Raw genomic sequence first — 21928 nt, forward strand, 5'->3', positions numbered from 1 at the left:
ATCTTCTTTACACGGGGGGACATGCTGCTGCCTTCACCTCCCTTACAACTTCGCCAGTGCGCTGATGACACCGCCTTCCTTGCCCTCGCCCCCACCCTGCAATGCTCCCAGTACCTTCTCCAATCCCATCTTGACCGGTTCACCACTTGGTGTAACCAGTGGCTGCTCAAGGTCAATCCTTCCAAGACACAGGCGATCATTGTAGGCAAAACCACCCTTTCCTTCCGTCTCCTCGTTTTCTATCCCACTATCAACAGCCGTCCTATCAACCTCACCACCACCCTCAAGTACCTTGGCGTCACCCTTGACTGTCGCCTCTCCTGGACCCCCCCATCTCCAGAGGATCCAAGCAAAGGCACGCTCCTGACTCTGCCTCCTCAAGCTCCTTTCTGACCGCACATGGGGTCTGGACCCCTCCACCGTCCTCCACACCCATAAATCCCTCATCTGCACTATCCTCTGTTATGCCCATCCCTGGATAGCCGCTCCTCCTATCTTCTACAAATCCCTTCAAATCATGGAATGCCATGTGCTCCGCCTCGCCTATCGCATCAGTCTCCCCTCCCTATGTGGATCCTGTACGACTTAATTCCTTTCCAACACCTCCTTCTTTTCCTTGAACGGATATGGATCCTTTACACCTCCCACAAACTTGATCCCCCTCACCCGCTTGTCTCTCCCATCCTTTCCCACCCCCATCTGCTGCCGCACCTGTACTCCCACATCCCACCCGCTCTCCATCTCTCCACACTCCATACCCTTGACCAAGGTGGCTTCTGCCAACTCCACATCCCTGATGATGCCCTCATTCCCTCCATTTTCCCCTCCTACCAACTTTGATCCTCCCCTTCCTCCCTCTGTGTTTTTCCTACAGGGCACCTCCTTTCCCTTCTCTCCCTCCTCTCTTCCTCCAAATCCCCCCTCCCCAGGCTTCCACACACCCCTCCTACCCTCTCCCCTCCCCCTCCCTTCTTCTCTCCCACTGGCATCTAACCCCTCCCCTCTCCCTCCTACCCTCACCTCTTCCCTCTGGCAGGCCCCCAGCTTTTACATGTGAATGGTGCATCTTCGTGCGCCGGAGATCGTCGCCAGTGCTCGTGTTTGTCTTCACGTCGGTGCTTCAGTGTCTCTCCATTCGTGCTCCTCTGATCACGTGTGTAACCTCTGTCTTCTCCGTTGTGTACAGTGATGAACGTTTTTTTATCCAAACAGTGCGCCCGTGAAAGGCTTCATTTATTTTACTATGTCTGTCTCCCATTTTTATCCACCATGTTTGTTTGTTTTTCTGTCTTTCTGTTTTCTGTATGTATTCTCTATGTCCAAAGAACGGCGTGGATAGGCCGCTGCCGGCCTACCTTTATTGTAAAGGTATGAGAATAACAATAAAGAAAAAAAGCTGAAGCGTCAGTCACCTTGGCTCACTCTGAAGATGGCTGGTCGGTATTCAGCCGAAATATTAGAGGAAGAAGTCAAATTTATGCGGCTGCACACCAGAAATTTTTGTGGACAAGTGAAACATTGTTTGAAAGTAATCGTTTTGTAACGAGGAAAGCTGTCATTTAACATCAAGTCACATAGCTGTATCTATAATTTCATATGGCGTGGTATTTATTGATTATATTATTATATTGGGTGTTGAGGAACAGACTTTCAGGAATTTAAGAGTAGTTTCATAAGTCAATACAAGTAAAAACGTTGAAATAAATTTATTTCCAAAAATGCTTAAGGTTATATTCTCATACAAAATGGTCGAGAATTCGACTTTTATCGCGGTTTTTGAAAGATGTATGTGTCCAGAATGTTTGGTCGAAAAGGTTTTGTAATCCGTGAATTACGAAAGTTTCTACAGCCCATTGTTCGAAGCAGTGTCGAGGCCGTCGTGGGAAGCTCTCAGCCGCAGACACCCGACTCAGGTAGCAAACTTGTGCCGTGACGTACTTTCACAAACTGATTTATATTGCAGTACGCACGCAAACATATTCGCCGACGAAGCTGACGAACAACGTCTACAGGCTGCCGAACGAAGCATATCCAGTTCAGCCAAATAGGCTTTTCTCACCAAGAAGAATAAGGTAATTGGTCTCCAGGAACAATTCGAGTTAGAGGAAGGGTTGATATACAGTCCCGGAATTGCAGACTAAACATAGGTAACGAAAACGCTCCTTTGGTCAAAATTTATTTAAAGTTGGTCGAAACATAATTTTCCGAGCGCCATATTGGATTAAACGTTTTGAAGTTTGAAAATCTAGCTTCAGACATGTGTTCAGCGACATAAGAAATATAAAATGACCTGTAGTGTTTATGTAAATCGAGCTAGTAATACACATAAAAGTTTTCCCTAAACTTTAAACAGGTTTTTCCCCAGAAACGATTTTTCAACACTATGTGTAGTATAAAAGAAAAACAGTTCAACCTATTAACTTCTACCTTTAGCCTCCGAAAAGTAAACGCTTTTCTTGATAGTTTATACCTAAAATGTTTGAAATTTGTTAACATTAACTTTTTTTGTAAAGATTGAAAAAAATACAAAAATCGAACTGAAAGTTCGAGTTAGCACCATATCGTTAAATTTAAGGTTATTTGATTGTGGTTAGGTGTAAGCTATCATAAATTTAATGCAGTATCGACTGATGTCATCCATTTTTGATTTCAGATAACTCCTGAGAAGCTACATTACACTCAGTCTGCGTACTTCAAACTTGAGGGGCCCTTGATCAGAACCATAACTTCGGGCGCCATTTTGTTTTTCTAATTGAAAATCTGAAATAAAGTTCAAAGTACGATCAGTCACAATCCGGAACAGATCCTTTGTATGTCTTTTCATTTTCCAAAAAAAAAAAAAAAAAATCCATACTTCGCCTATTTTTTGCCCATTTGAATGAGAACCTGGTCTTAATGTATTAGATATCCGCCGTATTTGGCTCTTGAAAGTCTGTGGGTATCAAGATGAAATTTCTGTAATGTTTACCAAATGTTAATGAGAATAAACGTAGCTGATTCCATAAATATTAGTGTCACAAGCAGTCTGTCTTTAACGCTAATGGATTTACCCATAATAATATATAGTCTGGAAATTTTGGATCTCATCATAAAGACTATTCCTTCCATCTCCATCGCTTTCATTCTCATATAGTTTCGATAATGTTGTGGTTTTCGCATCACAAGCTCTACAATGAATTGTTGCATGATCCAGACTCATTCTGCTTCCTGATATGCTCTATTATCCAACACGAACACTGCCGTTCACGTTTCTTCTTTGCCACTAACAGTATTAAAAGTGTAGCTACAACTCGATGGTCTTCCGTCGCAAGCTCTTCCTTCAGGCATGGAACTACTACAGCAAAATCTCGCCGGGAGTTATCTTGCAGCTCTCACATCAACATCTGCTCTCGCAACACTCTCATTCACTTACAGAATCCACTCGCAAAGAACTATCGGACAGTATCTATCAGCGAAAATATGTTCCCTATGTAAACAATTCCGCGAGTACTATCTGATAGTATCAAACTGTATGAGAGCGTGTATCCCACGCCTTAGTACTTATCGGGTAACACTGTTAATGGATCGATAAAAACTGAAGAAAATTGAAGGGAGTTTTCGCCTTATGCTAGGCACGATTTGTTTCGCTCAAGCATCTTTCGGTGCTTTATGTGCGATATTCAGTGTGTTTTTGTTCATTATTCTGTGTCACAAACTGTTATTGGACATGCAGTGTTGACTGCTTCACTTGTACCTTACTTTTGTACAGTCTGTAACTGTTTCTGGTACTGTGTGTCTTGTTTTATGTAGGGCTACGCGCGTCAAAATATTTATTACATTTACTATTGCTGTGTTAACATTTCCACGTGCATTTTCTTATTTTATGACGAAAACGCTACGTTTCTTCCGTCAGCACATTTGCTGTAATGAGAGTTATAAAACTACTGTGGGCTATCCTAGACTGTCATAAGTAAGCTTTTGTAGCACCTTTGGTCAGTTAAGGTCGTACCCGCGTTACCTGTTCGTTAGGTGGGTTGCATACATATCGGGTGTTTTCTCATTACGGCCGCTTTCTTTACGTCTGAGATCAATGCTTTACTAGATTCCCCTAGAAACCGGAAGCGATGAACCGTCTAGAAACTGAACGAGGATATAAAAAAGGGCCACGTAACCTGCGTAGCGTTTTTGTTCTACATCGTTATCCTCCTGTCTCTTATGTAACGATAAACAAAATTGAAAGTGTCAATCTGTAATTCAGCTTTTATTCGAAAGTTGTTAATTTGCAACGTGAAACAGGTGGCTATTAGATTAAAAATTTTTTAAAAATACAGATTTATCATATATAGCCAGAAAGCACATTTTCCTTAAAAAAGGCAAAATGAAAAAAGAATGTAAAACAACAATATATCAAACATCTGTTCAATATTTTGTCGAACTCATATAAAACATGTTTCTGTTAATCACAAACAACTTTCGCACTTATTCATAGTCACAAGAAGCTCTTGGCTTTCATCATGATGAAGAACGTTCTACTGAGTAAAAAATAACAACAATAATTATACATTTTTTATGTTTGTGCATGTAAACCGTACTTGCATCAAAAGTAATTACATTGGTTACATAGAAGTGCAGAAGTTAAGCGATCAACTAATTTTTATTACTTATAAAATGCAAATTGTATTCTGTAAGAATATAAAATAAACAATGGACTACCACTGAATGATGTACGATTCTAATTATTTGCAAAACAAACAAACAAAAAACAAAGAGGTAGCAGCCTCTGTTGCGTAGTGCACACTTGACCCATTTAGGAGGACTCTACAGTTCTCATCGCTATGGCACAAGTCCAGGAATTCGCGTCCTAGCTTGTCACAAGACCTTCGAATTCTCTGGTTCAATCCTTCAACTCGAATCAGAACCAGAGGGCCACGATCAGTTCTGGGCACAATGTTGAAAATTGTGAGCGTCGTTGAAACTCTGTGATCAAGGATTTTCTTAACCTCCTCTGGCAATCTCTGTAGTGATTCGAGTATGACTCGGAGCCCAGACGAAAGGCATCATTTGTTTCAAAGTGCGCTATAATATGCAGTTGGTTGGAACCCGTTCCCCCAGTGTCTGTCGGAATAGCCTCCTCAACGTATTGGATGAAACCACAGGTGTACACATTGAATACGCCTGGAGTTCCTTACCATCCTTTGCTGCCATTTTCCTCATTCTATCATTATTAGCCGAACAATTTAACTCCAAAGATTAATAGACCCCTATACTTTCGTATTTGCTTCCTCTTGACGCAGGATACAGCAGGTTTCCCAAAAAGTGAAGTGAGTCTCATTGGCTCTGTTTCAGTTTCACTGGATGACAAAACTTAGAACATGTTGGTTAGAGGGACTGGTGTAACGCACTGAGTCCTCCCTGGTCCCTGTCGTCCTTGTACAGGATGCCTAGCCCTACCACTGGCACACAACTGACAGTCAAGTCGACGAGTAGCGATAGATGTCGACTTCCTGCAGAGGAGTTGGGATTCACAGGAGAGAATAGAACTTCACGTACCTTTGGTATCTCTGGTACATGGTTCTTGGGAGCTCTCCCAGCATACCCACAACCCACGTGGTTGTTTGAGAGTAGTCAGGGCGATCTCCAGCTGCATACGAGCATCAACTTTCTCATGCTATGATCGAAAATATCATTCACAGTTGGGCTATATTGTGACTGATGCAATCTTTTACAGGTCAGGAAACAAACAACTTTAAAATAAACCTGCATAGTTTCTTTTAATTTCTGTATCTTTTAAGCTAAACGTATTATCAGTTCCCTTCAAAAATGAAGTAATTAGAACACAGAACGAGATGTCTATTATTACAACAGGAAAACCTTGAATCAAAGTTACTCATTTCCTGAAACTTTCTGTGAGGTTATAGTCGGTCGCCGTGTCATCCTCAGCCCACAAGCGTCACTGAATGTGGATATGGAGGGGCATGTGGTCAGCACACCGCTCTCCCGGCCGCATGTCAGTTTACGAGACCGGAGCCGCTATTTCTCAATCAAGTAGCTCCTCAGTTTGCCTCACAAAGGCTGAATGTACCCCGCTTGCCAACAGCGCTCGGCAGACCGGATGGTCACCCATCCAAGTGCTAGCCCAGCCCAACAGCGCCTAACTCCGGTGATCTGACGGGAACGGGTGTTACCACTGTGGCAAGGCCGTTGGCCAAAAATAGCGTTAGTTCACGATAAATACAGGCAATATACGCGCCTATTGAAGGGAAAATTAAATGAATTAAGTTCAACGCGTTACGTTAGTTATAATATGTGCTGTAGTAACTAATTCGCAAATTCCGATTTATTACCATATAGGTTTCGTACAACACTCGTACCTTTCGAAAATTCTAAAATCCGTACATTCATTCACGTTCATATACGTGATTTCACTCCCACACGAATAAATACCGGAACTCGGCACACAGCACGGATTTTGCACTTAGCTGATGTCTTGTTGCCTTTTATACTAGCGTGACAAAGATTCTACATTTAGCGACAGTACATCTCACAAAAACGATGTAAAATGCAGGAGCACAACAACTTACGTCTTCCTCTTCGGGGGCTGTTCCCTTAACTGGCTGATTTGAGCGGGGCCATGTCGTATTACACCTTACGCGGAAAAGACTTTTGACCTGCCCTTTCATGCACCTGTTCATTTGCTGGGATTTTACTCTCAGTGACGATATTGGCAGTGATGGGTGTTTAGACACACAGCTTGCAGTATTTTGCGCTGCTCTTGTTGTGATATATTTTCAGCAATTCGGAGCTGTCGGAACTTTCTGCAACTTATCTGTTTTCCACTCTTAGCCCAGTCAACGAAGACCAAAGAAGATCGACCAGGGGAAAGAATTCGTGCGGTCACAAATTTTTATACAGCGTCACGGGAGAGTGCCATGAACAACATACTAAAAATCCTGATTGGTAGGGTGTGAGCGTAGAAAGGGGGGTGGGCAGGGGGAAGCTTTTGTAGGTCACTTTTTCATGTTGTCCTTGAATAACTCGAAAAGTGCTGCTTCTAGCGAAAATATTTTCCAGTACAAAATCAGACTACATTAAATTAAAAGTTCTATTCGTTTTTCTGTAGGACTAATAGTTTTCACGGTGCAGGGGATGGAAAAATTGTAGTTTATTAAAATAGAATTTCAGTGGTAAAAAATAATGATTATTGTTAAAGAACGAGGTTAAGGACAAATAATAAGTATGTTTACCTTATATAGGTGCAGTAGAGTCGTATTAAGGAATAGATTGAGTTCGGTGGATGTTACAGGGCGTAGGAGACGGTGGAGGGTAGAAGCGTGAAGGAAGGTTGATCGCTAGCTGAAAACCAAGGAGGCCATTCCTCGCTCTACCAAACTATGTCGCAAGGAGCAATTACAGGGTGAAATGATACAGTTTCAGACACTTTCGTTGTTTTCGGCTTCCCAGGTCACCGGACCTCACATCTTGCGACTTTTTTCTGTGTGGGTACATAAAAGACAGAGTCTTTGTCCCAGCTATAGCAGCTGCTCTTCAAGATCTGAGAAATCGATTTGTTGAACGGACTCGTCGACTAGTGTGTGGAATGAAATGGATTACTGTTCTGATGTTTCTTGAGCAACGCATGGTGCTTATGTTGAGTGTATGCTGTAGTGTCTGTGCGAACGTAGAACTTTGAACCTTTAACCAGTGACATGTGCAATATGTTTATATCTTTTATAGTTTTTCGGTAATAAACAAATGACATCTGTTCATTCTTTTTGAATTTCCCGTTATATTCAGTACTAAGTGACAATAGCGCCATCGAAACCGTAGACGACATTAGGCTGAAATAATGAATCCGATTTACCGAAAATGTTTCACTGGGGTTGTCGTAATATGGTTTCACCGTTCAGTAATAGCACGAAAGCCGAAATGAAGATTATTGAGATAAATCATCGCGAAACATAAACTCAGGTAAAGTCACTCAACAGCCGAAACGCATCTGTGCTGGTTGAGAGACCTGTAAGATTCTACAGAGATTATACGAAAGACTTGGTCCCTTTCTAGCAGCAGTTCATCCTAAGTCATTGGAGCAACGAAGAGTGCCAAGCGATGGGGAAAAAGAGTAGATTACTCCCCTTTTCAAGAAGATCTTTGTCGCTGACGTTAACCTGATGTGGAGCTTTCGAATATGTTTTGGAAGAACGAAAATCTCCTCTACAGCAACCTACGCAGATTTCGTAATCAGAGATCTTGCGAAAAACATCTTATTTCGTTCATCCATGAAATTCAGAATGCCATAGATGTAGGCGCCCAGGTCGATACGCTGTCATCGGAAGGAATCCGATACAGTTCAACATTGCCGTTCACTGAACAAAGTACGAGCTTAGCTAGTATCAGACCAGACTTGTTACTGGATTGAAGACTTCCTAGCAGATAGAAAGCAATATGTTATTCTTAATGAGACGATATCGACAGATGAAGGTCCAACGGTACCGACCGGCCGCCGTGTCATCCTCAGCCTACAGGTGTCACCGGATGCGGATTTGGTGGGGCATGTGGTCAGCACACCGCTCTGCCGTCCATATGTTAGTTTCCGAGACCGAAGCCGCTACTTCTAAATCAAGCAGCTCCTCAGTTTGCTTCACAAGGACTGAGTGCACCCCACTTGCCAACAGCGCTCGGCAGACAGGATGGTCACCCATCCAAGTGCTAGCCTAGCCCGACAGCGCTTAACTTCAGTGATCTGACGGGAACCGGCGTTACCACTGCGGCAAGACTCTTGGCCAGACACTTTACTGGTCTGATGCAAATTTGATTTTTGTGATTGTACGTACATAGACTGAAGCGGTGAGTGAAAATTTGTACAGATATCCACTCGCCGCTTGAGTCTATACATACAATCATATCAGTATGAGACCAGTAAAGTCTGTGAAACTGTGTCATTCATTTTTATAAGTACCTGCTCCTGGGTGTCAGGCTGGATCTCCCACTTACATTCGACGCAGAGGTCGAGAGAGAGCCTAGACAGTTCTGTTCGTTGTGTAAGGGGGAATTTCGAGTAGACTGGAGCGGCAGTGAGAATTTGGATCGAGGAGGCAGGCATACCAAGATAATCTGTGCAGTTGTGTGAAACGCTGTGCAAGGTGGCTTAGATGCTAACGCACCTGCTTAGTAAACAGGAGACCTGACTTCGATTGCCGGCCTTGGTACAAATTTTCACTCGCCGCTTCAGTCTATATACAAACTATTACAGGGTCTCTCGTGAGGTTATACCGACTCCTCCGCAGTGCACCTTATGAGTCACTGGCTACACACTGCACAGACATGCTCAGGTGTGTAAATTTTCCTCGAAAGCCGGCCAGAGTGGCCGAGCGGTTCTAGGCGCTACAGTCTGGAACCGCGCGACCGCTACGATCGCAGGTTCGAATCCTGCCTCGGGCACGGATGTGTGTGATGTCCTTAGGTTAGTTAGGCTTAAGTAGTTCTAAGTTCTAGGGGACTGAGGGCCTTAGCAGTTAAGTCCCATAGTGCTCAGAGCCATTTGAACCATTTTTTCCTCGAAGTTCGTTAACACTATACGTACTGCAGATACGAGTTATTATTAACACTAGCAGAAGAAACACTTATGGATAGATTCGACGTAAATCTGCACACTGTTCTGTACTGGTAGAGGGGAAATTGGTTATTAAACATCCTGTATGACAATTGTAGCATTCTCCCGGGAGAGGCGAGAATGTGGCACAGAACATTCAGTATTTGTCCTTAACCCACTTAACAACACCATTACTTTGAACCATTAAATCACAATTTTTTTTAAATCTTGTAATTTTCCATCTCCTGCAACGTGGAAACTACAAATCCTTGAGAAACAAAGAGAAGTACTTTTTTTGTGGAAAATGTAATGCAGTTCAGTTTTTGCACTGGGAAACATTTTCGGTAGAAGCCACAGCGCTAGAGCTATTCAAGAAAACAGATAGAATTACATTTAAACGCCCTCCCCCCACCCACTCCCACCCCTACGGTCACCCCCACCGGTCAGGATTTTTAGTATATTGCTCATAGCACTCCCTCCTACAGCTACACAAAAATTTTCGGCTAACGATTCTTGCCCTAGCTTTCCTTCGTTGACTGGACAAGTGGATGTAGTGAATGCTTTACAGATGCACTACCAAGGTGATGAAATTCGTGCTCACGCTATTGGTCTGTGATCGAGCTGACATATCAACCTCGGGTAGAATGATCGAAACCACTGCAGCGAACGTGGGCGCCTGCACCGATTAGTACAACTTAATCGCCTCAGCCAACGGCTCTCGCATGCTGACTTTCATCTAATGTAGATTCTTTTCTCCTTTGGTGTAATTTAGAACTCGCACTGAATAAAATGTTCTTCAGGGGTACTTATATTCAGTATACGGAATTACCTGTTCTGATTGTGGCAACTTTTACATTGGTCAGTCAGACAGAGACACAGCAACTAGGCTGGCTGCACATGAACGCAGGTGGAGGTTGCAGAATTCTGACTCCACATTTGCTGAGCATTTCCTGAGTCAGGGCCACATCTACCAGCCAGAGTCCCACGTCCTTCACTAAGCACACAAAGGCCAAAAACTCAATCTGCTGGAAGCTCTGGAAGTTAACAAACATCTAGCTCACAGTCCAGATCTAATCTTAGATGCTCGGACAGAAACTTCATATAATCCTCTCTGTTTCTCACTTCCAGGACTGTCTATTCCTAGATACTCCTCCCACTGAGTTCTTTTATTTTATTGAAACTGCCTATGTAACTCATATAGTATGTACAATTGTTAAGTCATTATTTTAACTGTACTTATGTTTAAACCTCTTGAAGTTGTCTCATCAAGTACTGTTTTTATTTTACTTGGTTCACTGATGAAATGCAAATTGGTAAGTAGGCAAAGTTTTGAACATAGTGTTGATGTTTTTCCTGTTTGCTCCTTTTATATTTGTATATTGTTCAACTTCTTACTTTTTAAAATGCAGTAGCTTCACACTCTCAAGGATGGCATTTTCTGCATGTTCCCTCACACTCCTCCATTTTCCTACATCAATTCATTTCTGTTTATTTTATTGATACTGTGTAAGTTCCTCATATATTCTATAGTTACAATGATAATTCTTTCTTTTAATTGGTTTGTGTATCACTCTTCATATTTTAAACCTCCTGAAGTAGTCTTGTCAAATACTACCTTCATTTTATTTTATTGGTTTTGTTTATTAATACAAACTGTTATGTAGGCCTGCTATTCCAGTTTTGTGTTAAAATGTTTTCCTGTGTGCTCCCTTTACATTTATTTACTGTTCAACATTTTACTTTTTACTTTCCATTACCACCACACTGTCAAAGATGTTATGTACAACACGTTTCTGCTTCAATCTAGATGTGTAACTTCTTTTCCAATGTCGTTTACAGACATTGAAACTTCTTCGGCGACAATAGTCAGTAAACTTGTAAAGTGAAGCAAACTAGCGCTTTTCATTTATTATATTCAGTATCTTTGATACCTGGGGATACTAACGTTTTTCAATCAGTACGAGTGAGTGGAGTATCTTCGCGAGGCAGTTTAATGGATGTTAACGACCTTGTCATTTTCTCAACCATTTTTTGAGTACAAAACTAACAGATACTTTTCAAAAGAACATTCCACTCTTCTACGCCTCCGCAACCCCACGCAAGCCATCTTGCAGTGCAATCCGAGTGGAATGTACCTCATACCAATATTAGCAATTTTCAGTCCTATTCCAATCATGTACGGAGCTAGGCAGTACACTCTGTCTGAACCAGAGTACTCGGGCACCCCTATGCAATGAGAAAACAACAAGCTATTGTCACGAGAGGTGGATCCGCCAGTGTAAAAGGAACTGGTCCGTATTGTGTTCTCAGTAGAGAATGGGTCAGCAGAGCTCAGTGACTTCGAAGAACTGACTACCAGCTCCACCAGAACGATATCCACCCTTCATCAGCTGCCCAAGTTGACTATTTGTGAGGTGACTGTGAAGTGAAAACGCTAGGAACAACCACAGTTATACCAAGGCCAAGCAGACCTCGTGCACTGATGGGCAAGGGTCCTTGCATTGCATCAGTGGAAGGAATCACTCGTGTGTTTGAAAGTGGTGTCAGTGGTCCAGATAGCATAATGACTGCAAGGAGTTAAAAATAATGGGGTACTATGATCGAGCAGCTCCTTATAAGCCATTCACTTCTGTAGTCAATGCTAAGTGACGTTTGAGGTGGTGTAAAGAACGAGGGCACTGGATAATGGATGACTGAAAACGAGTGATGAATCACCTCTTATCCTGTGGTAATCCGATGGGATTTGGGTTTGGTGGATGCTTCGAGAACGTTACCTGCTATCATGTAGCAACAGTGAAGTACGCAAGAAGGTGGTGGCAATGGAAATGCCGTGTGGCTAGGACCTCCCATCAGGTAGACTGTTCACTTGGTGCAAGTGTTTCTAGTTGACGCCACTTCGGCGACTTTCGTGCCGATGGGGATGAAATGATGATGATAAGGACAACACAACACCCAGTCCTTGAGTGGAGAAAATCTCCAACCCAGCCGGGAATCGAACCTGGGCCATTAGGTACGACATTCCGTCGCATTGACCACTCAGCTACCAGAGGCGGACAGAAGGTGGTGCTATAGTACGGGAGTGTTTTTCGTGGTTAGTGTGTGGTCTCCTTATTGCTCTTTAAAAGAAACGGTAAATTTGGAAGGATATGAACACATTTTACAGCATTGTGTAGTGCGTACAGTAGAGAAACAGTTCAGAGACTGGAGTAGCGGCCCCTTATCAGTTAGAGGGCCCACACGTCAGACAAACAAGGTGGGCTGCCGACCTCCCTTCAAGAACTCATAACGAAACATCGCCAGTGAATGTAAACATCAACAGACCTTCGGCATTAACATGGCACTACTTCATGTAAAGTCATGTGATAGATATCCGACAATGTGATTAAGTGTAGCACTCTGCAGAATCGTTGTTATAAGCATGCCAACAGAGTCAAACCAGCAGTGTGTACCTGTAGCTAGGGCAGCTCTGGCCAATAGCTACACTGGCTCTAGCCCAGCAGACACTCACAGTTGTCTTCTGTAGAAATGTGGAGCTTATTGGGCATAACGCCACTTTCGAATTATGTAGCGCGGTGTTTTGGTTGTTATTATTTCTTTTCATTGTCTTGTAACTTTTATCTGGCTTTGCCACCACAAGAATTATCGTGTTTCTTGTTGTTCTTGAGTTTGGAAATTAGTGCTCATCAAGAACGCGTTTTTGTTAAATACAGTGTGTTCAGACTTGATCATTAGTTCTTTCCTGCTGACCGCAGGACACTACGGAAACGGTGATTCTTTTTATCAGCATGACGATGCTTGCTTTCTTACTTAATTTTAAGGGCGTCTCCACTCTTCAGCAGTTGCCCTGTATTCCCATTCACCAGCTTTCACGATCATGGTAGTCTTTCTTACAGATCACTCTCCCTCATCATTCCAATTACTCCAGTTCTCCATGTTAGTCACAACCGTCCACACTTCTTACTTCCCCGAGACGACCACTCCAGGACTGCTTTTGGCCATCGTCCTTACTGCATTTACTGTACATGGCCATACCACTGAGGAGCTCTATTCCCATTTCTTTGCACAATTGCCTGTCAGTGCACCCTGTCATAAAATAGCATCTATGAGGCAATAGTTTGTGGTCAATAGCCGGCCGCTGTGGCCGAGCGGTTCTATGCGCTTCAGTCCGAAACCGCGCTGCTGCTACGGTCGCAGGTTCGAATCCTGCCTTGGGCATGGATGTGTGTGATGTCCTTAGGTTACTCAGGTTTAAGTAGTTCTAAGTCTAGGGGACTCATGACCTTAGATGTTAAGTCCCATAGTGCTTAGAGCCATTTGAACCATTTGTGGACAATAACATCCCTAACATCCCCGAAAAGACTGGCATACCAACAGTTCCGATCTGAACTCAATGGAGCACCTTTTGGAAGAATTAGAACATCAACTCCAGACCACAGCATCCGACATTACAACCTTCTCTGGTTTCAGCTTTTGAGGATTCATGGGCCACCATTCCTCTACAGACATTGTCACTACATTGAAAGTGTTCTTGTGAAGTTAAAGCCATCAAAAAGGTGAAATATGGACACATTCCAAATTCATGTCCACTAATAGGTGTCCACATGTTTTTGGTCATGTAGTGTATGCCTCTGTACGCACCCTAATCTCTCCTGTCTTATTTCCACAGGAGAACACACAACTGTGGCTACAGAACTGTTGCATAACCATACCCTAAAATAAGTTCCTAAATTCATCCAAAAAGCTTTCGTGAAAACAAAGTCGCCTTTTCCCCAAACATTCCCATGTCACTTCCCCAAGTATCTCTACAGCGTTTTAGTATGGGCTGTGCCGATATGTTGCTGTCCTGAATTCAATTTCTGCTGTGAAGCTTACTTGAGAAACACTACAAGAGCTGGATTAATACTCTAAAATTTCTCGCTCCCCCGTCTCGAATACGATTTGATATGTTTCCCCATATCCAGAAACCATCTAATAATTATAAACATTCCGTCCGCATCTGTTATCACAGTTTTTACATGACCGTTTCATTTCACATCGCTTCTTATAATTACCACTAAATGTTTAACTAAAGTGCTGAGCTCAAGACGTTCACAATTAAAGTCTTACCAAACAGCATTTTCTATCCACAAATAAGTAAGGAGATTGCTCACCACTTATCCATTGAGCGTAATATGTCCGTGCAGTGTAGTCACTGGATATCGATTCCTCCAGTCCAAAAGGCTCTTTCTGGACTGGAAAGGCAGCAGCACTATGCACAACCATTAGGCATCCAACCTGAAGCAACAGAAACATAACAGATTAGCTAACGTTCTGAACAAGGTTGTCCACAGATAAGTTATTTTCTTTTTATTGCTCATTGTTCTGTTTTGAATGCTCAAATCCCGCCTAATTCTAGATTTGGTATGGAAACGTTTTAATGTTAGACGAAATTTTATCTGTCGGGTGTTCATCTGTCTGGCAATCTGAATCGCCAAGTTTATGGAATGCAGCGCCGTTTCTTCGCTGTTGTCTTGTGAGCACTCTTGGCTGAGAAGACGTGTTCTAGACGTAAACTCAAGGTAGAGAGGCGGAGAAAGGGAAGGAAAGGAAAGGAAGGCGATCACTGCTGCCAGCTGCATTGGGACAATAGGCGGAATCAGCGGCGACGAGTGAAAATGTGTACAAGACCAGGATTCGAACCTGGGATCTCCTGCTGACTAGCCAAGTGTGTTAACCACTGCACCAACCTGGACACAGCATTATTGCAACAGCATGGAGTATCTCAGCACGTCTCACAGCTAATTCCCATTCCCATCGAGCACCACATATCTGCAGACCCTGTCCAGTTCCTTCATGTTCGCTATTATGATATGCCCATAGGACGTCAGACATGTCCAAAAGAACAGACAATATGCATTCATATGACTGATTCACCTTCTTCAGTGAGGCCACAAATACGTCTGACCTCCTGTGGGAATCTCAGACTAGAGAACATGGAGGAGACGGACAGGGACTGCAGACAGACAGCGCTCAATGGGAATGTGAATCAGCCATAGGCGTGCTGAGATGGTCCGCACATTTGCAGTTACGTTGTGTCTCGGATGGCACAGTGCTTACCGCACCTGCCTAGTAAGCAGGAGATGCCGGGTGCAAATCCTGATCAGATACACGTTTTCATTCATCGCCGCCTAGTCCACGTAACGTCCCAATGCAGCTGATGGCAGTGATCCCCAGTAGTAGGGCAAAGTGGGCATGGCCCATTCTGCATTGTTGCCAAATTTATTCAAGATGGCGGATTGAAGAAGGTAGCCATAGATGTGGCAATATCCAAGGTCCACAAGAAAGACAGGCCATTGTGCGTATGTCACGAAGGTAGGCTTGAGTTCGCTCACTCGTTCAGCTGAGCAGACAAACCACGTTTCTACACCTGTTAACTCATAGCTAGCTGTGTACGTACAAACGAGAATTGCATGTTCTTCTAGAATCCGCTATTATGGAGTCTTTCTGTTAGTAGTCCTACAATGATAGAGAGTACATAGGCCTACTAACAATTTATTACGGCTGTACTGGGGTACAACGAAATTAAAATCATGTCAAAATGATTATCAGCAGCATAAGGCATCACATCTTGTATAAAATGAGGACTGTTAAGCAGAAGGGACTAAATACTACAAACAAGCCGTTATTCCATTTATGTCGAGAATTGATTTTAAGGTTTGTTGTACAATTAGTAATCAGTAAGACTTCATAATACCAGATTCCAGTAGAAGATGCAATTCTCGTTAGTATGTACGCGCTCAGCCACGAGTAAACAGGTCTAGAGACGCATTTTATCTGCTAAGCTGAGCTAGCGAGCGAGCTCAGGCCTACCTTCGTGACGCACATGCCGCGGCCTGTCTTTCTTGTGGGCCTCGGACAACGTTGAAGTGACGTCTTGGTGGGAACAAATTTTGAAGGGAAAATATGTCAATTGGGCTACCTCCACTAACCTAACCCTCCCCCTCCCCCCTCACCCCATCTCCCCCACCATCTGGAAATTGGCAGGAAAAGGACTCAGTCTGCACTGGGCTGCAAGTAGGATGGAGGTAAGTCTTTATTTTGTATATATTGCTCCCATCCCCTCCCATTCCCCCACCTTGAAATTGATGGGAAAAGGACTCAGTCTATACTGGGCTGACAGATAGAATGGATGTAAGTATGCGTTGTTTATTTAAACAATTTGAGTTGGCATAGACAGTAACTCTGTCTGGTGTGTTCACCATGAGATCCACAGTACAACTGACCTAGTTCACAGCACCGCCATTAAAGAACGCTGTCTGCCCTCCCCCTCTCCTCTCCTGTGACATAATCCAAGATCGCGGTCTACGGAAAAATGGCGGGAAAAGGACTCAGTCAATGTTTAGCTGCTGGACTGGGAGGACAGACATAACTGTTTGGTGAGTTCAATGGATGAGATGTCCACGCTGGAAAAAGGAGAATGTTAACTGTAGCCATGCATGTGAGGATTGTGTCAATAGCTAAGATATTTTGTGAAGACGAATACGCTTCATGAAATAATGACAATGCAGCAGGATGGGACTAAGTTACGCTTCACAGGTCATACTGATAAATGTGTGTGGTGTAACTGTTGATCATTCGATAAAAGTCCAGTCAGTCTATCTTCTGAACCGCGAGAGGCAAGATTTTAACCCACTCTGATGTTTGACCTCTTCCAACTGGCACGGAGACTCGAGCAGAGATTGCGCCGGCTCATGGCACAGCCACATGGTAGCTGCAGGGCTGCGTGCTAAACACTTTCTGTGCCATTGGAAATACCCGCGGCGCTTCACCTCCTTCCCAACCCAGTGTACAGACACCTTTGTTGTTGAACATAAACTGATTCAGCTGTTGTTGTGGAATATTTTCACATACATAACTTCAAGGGATGTCACAGGGTCTAAATGTACCACTGCACAAAGAAATAGAGCTTTGCAGGTGATGCGAGAATATTTAAAGTATTGCACGTTTTATTCCGAGGAACACCACCACCGCAACATTTGAACACAGACTCTAAAAACGTCGCGACACACTTGTAAACCGTCCCAAAGACACTTCCCGCTTTCATGGGAAATACCCTTGTCTTTGGGCACAAGCTGCTTCAGGAGTTACTAAATACCATTGACTATGTCTCTAAATGCGCTTTAAAAAGATCGATGCACAGTAGTTTGCTTCAATTTCGCGATGTATACCGCCACACTTGAATACGGACTCTAAAAAGATCGCGACACACTTGTGAAACTATCCCTGAGTCACATCGCGCGTTTTTGTGGGAAACACCGCTGTCTTCGAGTAGGGGCCGCTTCAGTAGTTACTAAATTCAGCTGAATATGTCTCTAAATACACACTTTCTTCAAACAAGATCGCTGCACAGTAGTCTGCGTCAATTTTGTGATTGTATACACACCCATGCGAACAAGGACTCTAAAAATCGTTGCGCAGTCGTGAAATCTCCCTGAGACACTATACACTCTTTTGTGGGAAATAGATCCCGAAACCGATATCGGCTGCAATATCTCATTTCATGCACCAAAATGATGATATTTAGAAGTCAAAATAGTCTCTGTAAATCTAAACAGGAAGCTCACCGCTTTTGTAGTTTTAGTTGCTTGTTTGAAGGCAGAGAAAAAATTTCTGACTCCTACAGCAGCTGTGGTGTTCATTACTTTTCTGAAACGGTGAGTGGGCTTAGTTAACATTTGCTGCTGCTGTCAGGGGCGTTATTTTCCTCACTTCTCGAAGCACACCGATGTCTAGGCACAGACGGGAAAATCAGAACAATTACACAACGAGAATTCGAAGCACTGTGCTACAGACGAGAAAAATGGCTGGAATTTGTGAATTTTCGATGTCCTACAGCTGCTGGTCTAGACATGCTCGAAAGACACAATGTCGACTTGGGGAAATCATCCCACTGGACCGAACCAGAGGAGGATGGTCTGCTAGGACTTGTCTCTGAACACTCTAACGAAGAAGACATCACGTGACTCTCGGAACTTTCCGCAGATACCTTGCACCCGTCTTGTTCAAACCAATGTGTAGAGTCCCCCATGCCCCGCACAATGGCTGTCTTGTAATTGAGTATTATGATTGGCTCTTACTAAATTTACCCACCAAACCGCTGCTGCTACTGGTGGTATGGAAGCACAGACCGTCATGTTCTGTAGACGAGACATTCAGTGGCAAAATTATTTTGTACAGATCGAAAAAAACATACAGCAGTCATATTGCACTGACAGTTAAACCCTGCAGAACTAATCCACAAATCATGAACTACGAAAACTATCGCCAAAGACACTTCCCCAATTACACTGCTCTGCTACTGTCGAGGAATGTTTGAATTTTTCGATGGGAAACACGCCAAACTCCTGTCGATCTCGGAGCACTGTCTGCTCATTTTTCTACATACAGATAAATTACGAGACTTTAAATAGCAAAGCTATTTGTTGCAAATCGACAAATAACATGCAGCACTCATATTGCACAGACTGTTAAACAATACAAAATTGGTCTATAGATCGAGAAATACGGGAACTATCGCCAAAGACACGTCCTCAATTACACTTCTCTGCTACTGTCGAGGAAAGCTTGAATTTTTCAGCATGTAACCAATCTCCAACTTTGCTAGAGCATCACATATCATATCGATGTAGTAAACACAATTCGTATCCCGCACCATACAACATCATCACTTCTACATCCTGCAGATAGCTTTCGATCACCAGACGCTTGCACATATAAGAGCGTGCACCGTAGATATTTCTCGCAGCACTAGATATTTCCCGTGAGGTCGGACAATTATCCATCGTGGCCAACAGCCACAAGTCAACTGCCTCCACTCACGTTGCCCAGACACGCGATCAGAGCGCCCTCAGCGGACTGTGGTCACTCTCTGAACTGGTGTTCAAAGGTTGGGTTGGTTCCCCTTGGCACAAAGACGTTACTGTTTCTGGCCCCATCCTGCTTGCTTGCTTGCTTTCTACCATGCTTTCTACAAGGATTTCTCTGGGATTACAAGAACATATGTATTCTCACGTAGTTTTCCAGAATATCATGTCATTTACGTGATAGTTCTCAATATCAAGCACATAGCAATTTGCTGCCGATCACATTCACCGTATAAATCTGAAGATAAAGTGGGGAAATTATACCTCTAGAAACCTGAAACTTTAGCGAGGTGCAGCGAAATGGAATGTGCCGCAAACCACTGAGTAACTAGAAACTAACTCGTCTGTGAAGATCTTTTCGTGAAAACTCAAAAAAATAGAGGAAACTGATAGTTCCACCCTCGTCAATGATATAACGGATTCCATATCACCATTGTACTTTACAAAGTCAATGTTTAGAGAACTGGCATACATTTCTTCCACCCATCTTTCACCATCCAAATGCATACAACACACACCACAATCGATGTTCTCTCAACGAAATAAAGATGAGAAATTTGTAGCAGCAGTCAGTTGGACAATTTAAATGCGAGGGAGTAACTCTTCAGAGCAAACACTGCCTGTACTAATTCAAATGGTCCAAACGGCTCTGAGCACTATGGGACTTAACATCTGAGGTCATCAGTCCCCTAGAACTTAGAACTACACTCCTGGAAATGGAAAAAAGAACACATTGACACCGGTGTGTCAGACCCACCATACTTGCTCCGGACACTGCGAGAGGGCTGTACAAGCAATGATCACACGCACGGCACAGCGGACACACCAGGAACCGCGGTGTTGGCCGTCGAATGGCGCTAGCTGCACAGCATTTGTGCACCGCCGCCGTCAGTGTCAGCCAGTTTGCCGTGGCATACGGAGCTCCATCGCAGTCTTTAACACTGGTAGCATGCCGCGACAGCGTGGACGTGAACCGTATGTGCAGCTGACGGACTTTGAGCGAGGGCGTATAGTGGGCATGCGGGAGGCCGGGTGGACGTACCGCCGAATTGCTCAACACGTGGGGCGTGAGGTCTCCACAGTACATCGATGTTGTCGCCAGTGGTCGGCGGAAGGTGCACGTGCCCGTCGACCTGGGACCGGACCGCAGCGACGCACGGATGCACGCCAAGACCGTAGGATCCTACGCAGTGCCGTAGGGGACCGCACCGCCACAGCAAATTAGGGACACTGTTGCTCCTGGGGTATCGGCGAGGACCATTCGCAACCGTCTCCATGAAGCTGGGCTACGGTCCCGCACACCGTTAGGCCGTCTTCCGCTCACGCCCCAACATCGTGCAGCCCGCCTCCAGTGGTGTCGCGACAGGCGTGAATGGAGGGACGAATGGAGACGTGTCGTCTTCAGCGATGAGAGTCGCTTCTGCCTTGGTGCCAATGATAGTCGTATGCGTGTTTGGCGCCGTGCAGGTGAGCGCCACAATCAGGACTGCATACGACCGAGGCACACAGGGCCAACACCCGGCATCATGGTGTGGGAAGCGATCTCCTACACTGGCCGTACACCACTGGTGATCGTCGAGGGGACACTGAATAGTGCACGGTACATCCAAACCGTCATCGAACCCATCGTTCTACCATTCCTAGACCGGCAAGGGAACTTGCTGTTCCAACAGGACAATGCACGTCCGCATGTATCCCGTGCCACCCAACGTGCTCTAGAAGGTGTAAGTCAACTACCCTGGCCAGCGAGATCTCCGGATCTGTCCCCCATTGAGCATGTTTGGGACTGGATGAAGCGTCGTCTCACGCGGTCTGCACGTCCAGCACGAACGCTGGTCCAACTGAGGCGCCAGGTGGAAATGGCATGGCAAGCCGTTCCACAGGACTACATCCAGCATCTCTACGATCGTCTCTATGGGAGAATAGCAGCCTGCATTGCTGCGAAAGGTGGATATACACTGTACTAGTGCCGACATTGTGCATGCTCTGTTGCCTGTGTCTATGTGCCTGTGGTTCTGTCAGTGTGATCATGTGATGTATCTGACCCCCGGAATGTGTCAATAAAGTTTCCCCTTCCTGGGACAATGAATTCACGGTGTTCTTATTTCAATTTCCAGGAGTGTATTTAAATCTAACTAACCTAAGGACATCATACACATCTATACCCAAGGCAGAATTCGAACCTGCGACCATAGAGGTCGAGTGGTTCCAGACTGAAGCGCCTAGAACCGGTTGGGTCTAGGGCGCTGAAGTCATGGACTGTGCGGCTGGTCCCGGCGGAGGTTCGAGTCCTCCCTCGGGCATGGGTGTGTGTGTTTGTCCTTAGGATAATTTAGGTTAAGTAGTGTGTAAGCTTAGGGACTGATGACCTAAGCAGTTAAGTCCCATAAGATTTCATACACATATGAACATTTTTGAGCCGCTCGGCCGGCCGGCCGAAATGGCCGTGCGGTTCTAG

At 44.2% G+C, this 21928-nt stretch overlaps 2 pseudogenes; both read right to left on the reverse strand.

Moving 5' to 3' along the window:
• Positions 1–6067: 6067 nt before the first annotated feature.
• On the reverse strand, positions 6068–6185 carry LOC124617451 (annotated as a pseudogene).
• Positions 6186–8642: 2457 nt separating this feature from the next.
• LOC124617409 lies at positions 8643–8760 on the reverse strand (annotated as a pseudogene).
• Between the last annotated feature and the right edge of the window lie 13168 nt (positions 8761–21928).

The sequence above is a fragment of the Schistocerca americana genome, chromosome 5, assembly GCF_021461395.2.
Source record: "Schistocerca americana isolate TAMUIC-IGC-003095 chromosome 5, iqSchAmer2.1, whole genome shotgun sequence".
NCBI classification, from domain to species: domain Eukaryota; kingdom Metazoa; phylum Arthropoda; class Insecta; order Orthoptera; family Acrididae; genus Schistocerca; species Schistocerca americana.